The sequence below is a fragment of the Chiroxiphia lanceolata genome, chromosome 7 (assembly GCF_009829145.1).
Source record: "Chiroxiphia lanceolata isolate bChiLan1 chromosome 7, bChiLan1.pri, whole genome shotgun sequence".
In the NCBI taxonomy this organism is placed as follows: Eukaryota; Metazoa; Chordata; class Aves; order Passeriformes; family Pipridae; genus Chiroxiphia; species Chiroxiphia lanceolata.
Genome location: NC_045643.1, coordinates 7,970,582 through 7,981,523, shown reverse-complemented (window position 1 = coordinate 7,981,523; position 10,942 = coordinate 7,970,582).

The window sequence follows — 10,942 nt, the reverse complement described above, 5'->3', positions numbered from 1 at the left end:
GAGCAGGTCTGAGGAGCTCGACCCAAAGCCTATTAAAGTTGGTGGCACAATGCCCTTTGATTTCAAGGAGCTTTGACTTGGGACCCACTGACCTGGGTAGATATTGGCCAGATGTTTTATTATTGTTTTAGTTCACCTGTAGGTGGCTGGAGGAGAAAGTCAAATAAACTCCTGTTTAGCCCTGAGAATTAAAGAAAGGCAGAGTACTGGAAAGGCACAGTTACCTTGCAGTAACACAGCAGTATTATTACAAAAGTAATTTTTAAACTATATACAGTTTTTAAACAAGAATTTTTAAAGTAATTTATGAATATCTTTGTAATGTTTTATGGCTGTTCTGCTCTTTTTTATTCTAGCCTGGTTTCTAATGCAAGGCTCCACTTTTAACTTCAGCTCTTAAGTGAGCGCAGCTCCCCCCAAGCTACTTTAAGCCATGGGGCAGATGTTCCACAGGCTGCAAGCACACTGCTGGAGTCCAACTGGATCACTTCATTACACCCCAACAGAGAATACTCTGGTACAGGTGTACCACTCTCCTGACAACAAGCCTTGTCTCTGAGCAGCAGCACCTCAGTGTAATGTGGGGATGGGGGGACAGGGGTTAGGGAGAGGGAGGTACATGTGGTGAGAATTTTGAGCCAGTATTTATTTCTGGGTGCCAAAACAGATTTAATATTTTATTAGCTGTGGAGTTTGTGAGGCAGCTGATTATGTTGGGCTCCAGCAAAGCAGTCAGTCTTTTTAAATGCAGAGTATCCATTTGAAATGACTACTGCCAGGCACAGGCTGGCAGGAGATGAAATATTTAGCTCATAAAGCATTTCAGTGTGCAGGGCTGGGGCCAGACATGGGTGCTGTGATGTTGAAAACTACAGTGCCCAAATCTGAGATGCCTCAGCCCCAGCACAGAAGCCTCAGAGGTGCAGCAGCTGCCCAGAGAGTGGGGCTGTGGGGCCCTCAAGGTCCCCCACCCCCTGCCAGGGTGCAGGAACCTTTGCTGTGCACGCATTGGTTTGAGAGGAGACAGCCATCAAAGCCTTTCCTGGGACTCAACTTCCCAGATCATGCTGCCTCTTGCACCCCTTTCACCAATGTCAGTGGCTGAAAGCATTTTCCTATAGGGATAAGAAAGGCACTCTCCCTCCAGAGAAAATGGTTTTGAAGCAAGTTTGACTCTTTGTTGTCATAAGATCTGATATTTATTCTATTAGATATTTTTATTATTTACTATTTAGAGTCTGCTAGGTCTTCCTATAATATAGTCCAAACCCTCTACATACTTGGCATGCCCTGCTCTGTGTGCACATTTTTGCCCTGGTGGGGACAACTGCCTGGATGTCCCCAGAGCGATAAAAGCACTTTCTGATAAGATGGATGCTGCATCAATACGTTTGCAATGGGGGAAACCGGTGCAAACTGAACCACAGAAATCACTGAATGGTGTTAGGATTGGCAATGATGGAATGGCAACCAGACTGGACAATAGCTGTGCTGAAGCTTCAGAGAAACCTGGGTAAGAAACTGCTAACATACTACTTTCAGGTTAAAATTTGCCACTTTAACCTCTGTACCAGAAGGCAAAGTTTTAACAAGTTTGTCTAAGGGTAACAGAATAAATGAAATCTGGTTTCTCCTTCCCTCTGACAGAATTTCACAGTTCCTATCCTCTTCCTTCCACCTGCTACCCTTCACAGTTTCTCCGTGTCTTCAACCCCCCCTTCAAGCCTTCATTTCCTCCTCTATGTCCTCTAAACCCACAATATCCTACTTTCATTTCTGTACTACTCATATGCTCTTCTGCTTGGTAATATCTCAGCTTCCTCCCATTTCACCTGTGCCCAATTTACAGAAACCCCAGCTTTCTTCCACATCTTCAGACCTGTGATGTGTGGTTGGCCAGGTGGGCAGCAGCAAGTAGCACATGATGTGGTTTTGACAAGGTGCTGCCCAAACAGCCAGTCTGTCAGTCCTACGCACCCACAAACACAGGGTCAGATTCCCTCTGCCTTTCTTTCAGAAAGCAGAAAAAATATAATTATTTTTCCCAAGCACTTCTAAAGTTAATTTAAGAATGCACTGACATGGGATGTGGCATCTAAAAAAAAGGGCTACAAAACTCCATGGATCTGTCCAAATCCAGCTGACAACTCAGTCCCCAGTCAGTGGTCACTGGCTAAACCACTTCATCCTCACTCTGTTTCTCAATTAACTTTTTAACTATACATGCATACACCAGTATTAGGGAGAGCTTTACTGAGATATGTATTTCTAATTCAGCTGAAGAGGAAAAGGGAAGCCAGGACAAGTATTCTCTGCCCCAGTAGCTCCCCCCACCATGGCCACGATCACGTGGTGACTTTACAAAATCTATTTATACGAGCAGTAATCCACTAACTGTGTAGGGGTTGGAAAATGTTATGCAGTCTGAGAAGAATCAATAGGGACACTAAAGAGCTAGAAAGCCCCAAAGATTGTTGTTGTTGACTAAAATCTCCTGATAATCCAAAACCCTTGAAGTTTTACCTGACATGTCACGACCACCTTGCAATAGAGTACTTTGATGGAGTTTCAAAATCAAATCCACGATGCAAAGGAGGTCACAGTGTCACTGCAACAAACAGCTTTATAGACTAAGCAACAGCTGCTTAATTAAGGGCTCTGTTTTCAAAAGCTTCGTTGACGGGAAAGATGTTCCTTTCCTCAGCTACAGATTGTTCTCCTTTTTACCTAATTCTTGCTTCATCATGTACTGCTCTCGTATTCTGCGCACAACTGAGGTTCACCAGAGCCTTTGCTCAGAGCTCGTATTTTCTTAAAACACTTCCTTGATGTTTGCAACCAGGTTGATTAAAAGTAAGGACAAGTATGATTACAGTATGCCCAAGCACATGCCATGGAAGTCACTCAGGGCTGCCCTAGTTTTCATCTCTGTTACTACCAGAAGTACATGACAGTGGGGATTGCATGACTGCTCCAAACCTTAGGGCACAACATTGATTTCTAGATCATGATTATTTTTGGAACATCCCATCTTCCTGCTCTCAAAAAAGGGTTTGAGGGTTTTTAACTTCAGGTTTAGAATATAAATTTAAAGCCTAATTCCACTTTCTTGTATGAAGAGATCCTGAATGTTTAAAATATAATGTTTAACCCACTGCTATTAATTTGATTTTTTTGTTTTTGTTACCTCGATGTGCATATACTGCTATACCTCAAAGGAGAAACACAAAATTAGTGTATTCACTGAACTTTGTACCCATTAAAGAATCCCCAGCACTTTGTGATTATCACAATGAGATATTTGAGGAAAGACTTGGGTTTTTTTTAAAAAAAAGGTAAAATACCCCATTTAGCAGCAGTACTTGAAGGACATGCTCAGTTTCCCTCATGTACTTATGCTTCAGTGTGTCTGGCAGCACTTCATTGGGTAGGGGCTGAGTTGTAGTAATTAATTTCATCTAGTCACCAACACCTGTGCAAAGACATTTGGAACTACTTAAGCCACCATATTTGCAAAATTTTCCATAAAAAACCAGCATCATTAACTAGAATTTGTCTAGATGTGCTAAAAGATAGTTATGGCAATGCTACACTCTAAAGGCACTCTGCTCAAATAAATTATATGGAATTTGTAGCTATTAATTCTTTTCTCCCACAGAGCAACTATATTTACCAGCAAAATAAAAAAGAAGAAAGAAGAATGATAGAATCACGTAGGTTGGAAAAGACCTCTAAGATCATCAACAAGAGAGGGAAAATAAATTCCACATTTCTATACAACACAAATGCTTATCCAACTGAATATAACAGTTGTTAGATGTTTTTGTTTCAATATGTGTTAGCCATTAATTCAGAATTAATAGAAAGTTTGTAGTGGAAGTCTATTTGGGCAATTTTAGGAATATTTAAAACAAAATTTGGGCTCTTGGGCCCTTTCAGGTTTTGTGTCCTACAATGGGGGGTGATGCTGATTCCCTGGGACCCTCTAAACTCTGTCCCAGTAGAGTTTGGAGGGCAGTGAGGTCCCCAGGGGCAGTGAGTGTCTCTGAGTAATAACCACAGAGCAAAGACATCCAAGGAATTTAGAAGCAGCCAAGAAACCTTAAAAAGAATTCTGAGTATTAATTATCATTTGAGATGACTGTTTTCCAGAAGAGTGGCACTTCTTCCAGCAGGAAGAGGTTGAACATTACAACCATGGACGTTTGGCTGAGCCCCGACCCAGGCTCTGTGCTAACAGAGGGGTACACCCTGTTTTCCACACACTGGCCTCACGTCTAGGGCTGATATCGGTGCCACAGCAATGACTTGAGGTTTTTTGTTCTAAAGAAACCTTTCTGCACAGTGGTTCCTTCCATGGTGTTTACAGAGGCCGAGCACTAAATCGCCGAAGCAGCACCGCACGCTCATCATGAAGGAAAGATGAAACGGCGGCAATAAAATCTCCTCAGGAGCTCCGGGGAAGAGGCAGCTCTAGCTTTTGCTTCAGTTTATATATGAAGCTTCCAATTGAGTCTGGCAGAAGGGCAGCAGTGAGTCTGAACATATGCTGGCTCTGAGAGGCCACGTGGCTTCTGCCACCCCACGGCCCGGCAGCAGCCCTGGTGTGGTTTGCACCAGCCTGTGCAGTCAGGCACTTACCTCCTTGTGAGCCAAGAGTGTCCTTACCCCCATGCAGTGCTGGGGGAAAAAAAAAACCAAACAAAAAACCAAATTTGATTTCCTTTTTTTTCAAATAAGGCAGTATACCAGCAAGAGAAATATTCCTAATTTATATGCAAGTCCTCTTTTCTTTATTTTTTTATCAATATCTACCAGCACTAAAGCATGAAGCCTGGGCAGACATGAAATCCACAGCCCTGGAAACACCAGGAAGCAGCACAGCGAGGGGATTAACCAAACATGAGGCATTAGAATATTGCAAAGAGGATCGAAAGAGATTTGTGACTGAAAAGCCACCCACCAGAATTACAGTCAGCTGAGAAGCTGGACCGAGAAAAAGTGGGTAAATGTTTTGCATTTAGATCTCTCCCAGAATAAACTCACATTTTGGGATGTGCACTGCAATTGACATCAGGCTTCCCTGCGACATGAGGCTGCAAACTAAGTAATCTTCTTTCTACATGGAAAATTATAGCTTTGTGACAGCCAAATATTATCTGGAAAAACAGCAAGAAATCACACTGAAATATGGTCACTGGCATGTCTAAAACAAAGAGCCCCAAGGGCAGCAATAAAGCAGCAGCTGTACAAAAAATTCCACACAAAAAGAAATAATACTGAGAAATAAGAAGAACTTAAGGACCCAATCTTCCCATAACATTTCCTTCTCAAAAAAAAAAAATTACTCTCAGGGTTCCCACTCAAAAAAAAAAAAAATACTAAAATTAATTATTGAACATGAAATTGCCTCCCAGCAGAGATAAAGGCGGACATCACTGCAGATGAGCCTGCGGATTTGCAGAGCAGGGACACTAAGACCCTGCTCCCCTCCTGCTCTTGTAACATCTGTGGACATTAATGTACTTCATAGGGAGAAGTCATGTGTTTCAGAGAAATATTGTGCCAACATCTGTACCTTCAAATTTTCACACTGAGATCAACATCATTATGAGCAAAAAGTTCTCCCTTCTTATCCTCCCCTGCCTTGCTTTCACACTTAGCTTTGGCTTCACCTGTCTTCATCTCCACCTACAAGTCTTCTCTCCCTCCTCCTACCTTCTCCAGACCTAGCAGGAGACAGGAGGGCATGAGCAGTCATGAGGGTGTTTGGCTGTTGACTGGGCTTAACCCACCCTCTTATTTCATCCCAGCTTTGTTCAGAGTAAATCATCCTGCCCCTAAAAACTAATATGTTCCCTGAAATGTGCCCTTCATGTGTTTGTATGGACAAGGCTAAGAATGGGTGTGAAATGGAGAGTTTTTCCTAGCACCTGTAGGAACTCCCCAGACCACCTCTCTCTATAAGATCATTTTTTTCACTTTCAGAAGTAAACCAGTACTAACATGTGATAGGGTGAACTTCTGTTGCCAACAGTAATGGCTCTTGCTATTTTAAGAGCCTGGCCCATTTCTTTCAATCTTCCTTGAGGGCAGGCATGCATCCCCCTCACTTTAGAGAGATTACAGGCAGCCCACGGAGAGACCACCAAAGCCTCTCCCTGCGCTGCAGTCTGAACTGGTCAGGGCACTAATGAGGTGAGCAATAACACTGGCTCCCTTGGAGCACAAAGCAAATGGATTTTCAAATAGGAAATGAGCCAGAAGATGCCTTAGAAGGAAGCTGGGGTAGTGACTCCCTCAGAGGCTACATTAAAGCAAAGACAGGGGACTGAAGGATACAAATGCCGAGGATACACATCCCTTGAGGAGATTTATGGGTGACTGAACCAGAGCTGTTCCTGCTGCTGAAGAATTCCATTTCCCTAAATTGCCTTGCTGGCTGAGATCAAGCCCTCTGTACTTTTTCTCATACACCAACATCAGTTTTTGCAGCACAAATGGCAAATAAATTCTTTTATAAAGTCACAAAATTACTTCAGCTGTCACTGAAATGAGAAGATAAATTTGAAATTAATGTTCAGAAGAGCCAAATTTACCAATAATGTCATCATGGTTACCTCAAATAATAAATATTTTGATACCCATAGACATTATTCAACACACAAATGATCTAATTATTTTATCTGAGATACCATTCAATATTAGACATACTGTCCACTGTATCATGAGATTTTGAGCTGCACCATCTTCAAATCAGAACTCTAGTACACAGTGAAATTTATGACAATATATAGATCAAACAGCAAGATGCAATAACCTTTTTTGGAGGTCATAAATAGAAATATTATCTGTGACCACATAATAGCAAGGAAGAAAATAATGAATTTCATTCATTCTGTAGATAGACCCTGATACCCATGACTTTGCAATTTGATTTCAAGAGAAGAAAAATAACTTTTAACATTAAACAAGTACTTTATCCTGAGGGACAAAACTGTCTTGAGGACATCATCAACATTGCAGAAAAATTCCACTGAAATAAATGTTAGTTATGGATGGTCTGTGTAACAGTGAGTGTATACTGAGAGAGCATGGGACTGTGTTTCAGGAGCCTTTTTGGACTAGAGTTCTACTTTCAAGTCTTATTTTCCCCTATTTCTAGTTAATTTTATTGTATCAATTCCTACCTTAAATATAGCATTGAAAAGAATATTTCAGTTGGAAAATGGAGTTAGATGGCATAAGCTTGCTACACATTTATTTCATTAAGGTGGGACTTTGTAGAAAAACTATTTCTGAGCACATGTAGAAAAATCTTTATGAGTAAAAAGACTCAAAGTATTTGATCCGATAATATTCATGACTCTAAACAACCTACTGACACCTATGATCTACTGCTAAAAAAGATAAAAATTGAGCTGGCATGTCACTAGCATATGATTTGAACCAGTAGAGGGTTTGTGGAGTAAGTTTTGGGACAGAGTATCACCAGGATTAATACCTTGGTTTTAGTGATCAGCGTTGATCGAGAGAGAGTGTTCACCTTTGACAGGTGGTGGGTGCACTTGTAGGTCTGGGGCTGGGAGAGGCTGCTAAGTGAGGGCTGGAGCTTGGGGCAAGTCAGATGCTAGAGCAAAAACAAATATCCTGAAGTGTACTGCCAATAGGCACTGAGAGGGGATGCCTGAGCATTGGGTTAGGCAAAGACAAACAAGGTTTAGACTGCAAGAAAACTGGGATCTAAAGCAAAAAACATGTTTATAGAAGCCTGCCAAAAAAATCCCAAAGCTACAATATCCATTACTGGAAGTTTGATGGTGGTAGGTCCAATTTCCATCCATCTTCCAGTAAGCTCTGGCTTACGAAAGAGTACATCTTGGTCAGTGTTAACTGATGCTGTCCTTGTTTCCAAGCAGAAATGTACATAAGAAAATGTCATAAACTAGTATGTAAGAATTAAACCACTCTGGATTAGCCTTTGGCTGCTGTAGAGGACTATGAAGCATCAGACATCCTGTATCGTTTCTGTTTGGGATAGAGTCCCAAGTTTTGACAAGGACAGATACACACAGACATAGATATGTATACACATACACAGAGCAGATTATTAGAGTACAAAATTATGATCCAATAGCTAATAAACCTGAGAGGTGTCTTGAAGGGAGTTTCAGTATGATGTTATATGGTTATGTTTTGATAAAGTAGTTAATAGAAGAAAGGTAGTATAACCTCTGAGAGACAAATGGACAACAACAACAACAACAAAAAATCCAGGAAGGCCATCCTATGACAGGTGATCTGCCAACAACCCTACAGCTTAATACTGGAACTTAATTCCTACTAATGTGAATTTCTTCTCACTCTCTTTCTAGCTGTTCTTTCCTCCCCTTGCCCTCAAGTCAGAAGTCTGCTTTTTGACGTCTGAATTAAATATTGTTCATCTCGCACAGTTCGGAGTTCAAGATCCTACTTGTACATGGCATGACCTCTGACTAGCTGGAAAAATTTACTCAAATACAGGCTCTGTGATGAGAGGCCAACAACTGGATGCAGTTTCCACAGCAAAACTTGTGTCACTTAGCTTCAAAACAAGCCTGCATTTATTGAACTAAAGGAGTTCAGTGGCACAGCCAAGAGCTCAAAAACACACGCGGTCTGACAAATTCTTTTCAGCCAGCATCAACAGTACCCACAGACAGACAGGCATTTCAGGCCTCAGTTCTTCTGAATCAGAGAGGATGAATCAGGATGAATAGTTTCAGCCAAACAAGAATATTCAGTGGTTTTATCTATCTCATCTATGAACAGCATCACATACTACCAGTAAATAAATAACTGCTTAATGCCTTCAACCTGTATCATTTGCCACCTCCTTACTCATCTGCCTGCACACATACAGGGGCTCATCAGGGCAGTCTCTTGGAATCCATGCATTCTGTTGTCACAACTATCCTCCAAGTGGACAACTAGATTTACCTTTCAACAGTGGGGAAAGGAGGGACAATGAGGGGGAACAGGTGTGGAAGTTTGGAAAACGTGTAGGCTCAACGTGTGTGCGCAATCAAAGGCGGCACAGAGCGAATAGAGCTGGCTCTGCACAACCCGGGGTGTTGCACTGGACATGTGTAATTATTCTGTGCCATATGGCTCTGTGTTGCAGTGACAGCAGGGATGTGTCACCTCCCTTGGAGTTGGCTCTGGTGCCTTAGCAGAGCTAAGTGGCTTTGTGGGTGCAGGCATGGCCAACAACCAGGCGGGCAGAGTTGCTGGGAGTGGGAGAAGGAATGAGGTCTCTGTTGAACAATTAGTCCTCCCACTGCTGTTGGTGTCTGGTTGGAAACATTGATTTGTCCAAGATCACCCAAGCAACTTAGAGAGTAGAACCAGAGAACTGCCCCTTCAGTTTGTCATAGTCACTTCACAGAGCAAGATTTCATATAATGAAGAGAGTAATTCGCATTTGCATGACAGAATTAACAATTATTTCACTAGAGCCACGACCCAAGTTTTAAGATTCTGAAACCAAATAACCTTTCTTCAGTGCCTGAACTGATCCTTTGAGCTTCATCAGTCACATTTTTCTATACCAAAAGAAAGATCCTAGGCCACTACCTCTTGTTTATGGCTGTGAACAACTCGCTGCCCAATTTACTACCAGCTTGATTTTAATTAATAAAGAAGTTAATAAGATTTTTTGTTTAAGTCTTTGGACAGAATTGATTTAAAATACACTAGATAGAGACCTACTATAAGTAAAAATAACTTTGAATGAAGATGTATCTGTTGAATTTACTTCTGAGATTCCCTGCACACTCACAAAACAAGCACTCTATTTCAAACATGACAGCTACAATAAATTAAAGACTTCTATTTGTGAATATAACATATTATTTTATGAATAGCACACACAGTTATCATATCATACTGTCATGATATTTGTTTGATGTTCATATAAGGACACAGTTAAGAAGAGAGCGTTCATCACCTTTTTATTAAGGTGACAAAAAAATGAGAACCATCTCTCACTTGGAAGAAGCTTGTTTGGAAATAATTTGAAACACTAGCCCCCACTCAGGAGAAGCAGCAAAAATATCTCTTCTATCATCTTACAAGAGTAGCCTGTGAGCCACGTTAATCATCTTGGACTGAAATTTATAACAACATATGGGAGACTTGCCTCACTATTATTAGAAGTTGCAAGTTTCATATGTGTTCGTCAACTAATTTAAGGGTCACTCCTGCTTCGAACATTATACCCCAAGTAATAAATGCTATAACAGATCATTTGCATTCAGGAAATTATTTTTGGAAGAAGCTCCTGCTTAATGCAAAAGGTCAAAGGCCACTGGAACTTACAGTGAAGAGTTGACTTCTCTTGGGGCCTGATCCACACAGCCTTTGTAAGTCCATATGATCTTTTAATTCAGTTTCAAAGGGTTTTGATACCACTGCCTTTGGAATATTATGTCTTCAGTGATATTTTGCCAGGTTTAAATAGTATTTGCTCATGGCTTTGTGTATGTGCTTGTTAAAGATCAGAATTGCACACGAGATTTGATCTCTACAACCAGCACTGTGGCTTTTCTGAATCATTATTATACTTCAAATTTAGCATTGTTATTTCATCCTTTGAAAGAAGAAAGCCACTTTATGCTATAAAATCTCTGTGCTTGACTCTGTCAGTATTATAGGCATGAATAAAGAATGTAGTAAAAAAACATTTGCATCTCTTTGGATTTTGATACAGCTTCTCATTCTGAGAAGAAAAGTAGAGGCAAGATTTTGTGCTCCCCTCCACAGTGGATTTGATGGTGTTAGAAATGTTTACATAGGCACATTGATGGTGATGCTATCACACTGCAATAGTATCCATACCCCACCCTCACCCCAAAATCAAGATCCCACAGACTCAGTGCTACAGCCAGGAAAGGACATTTTG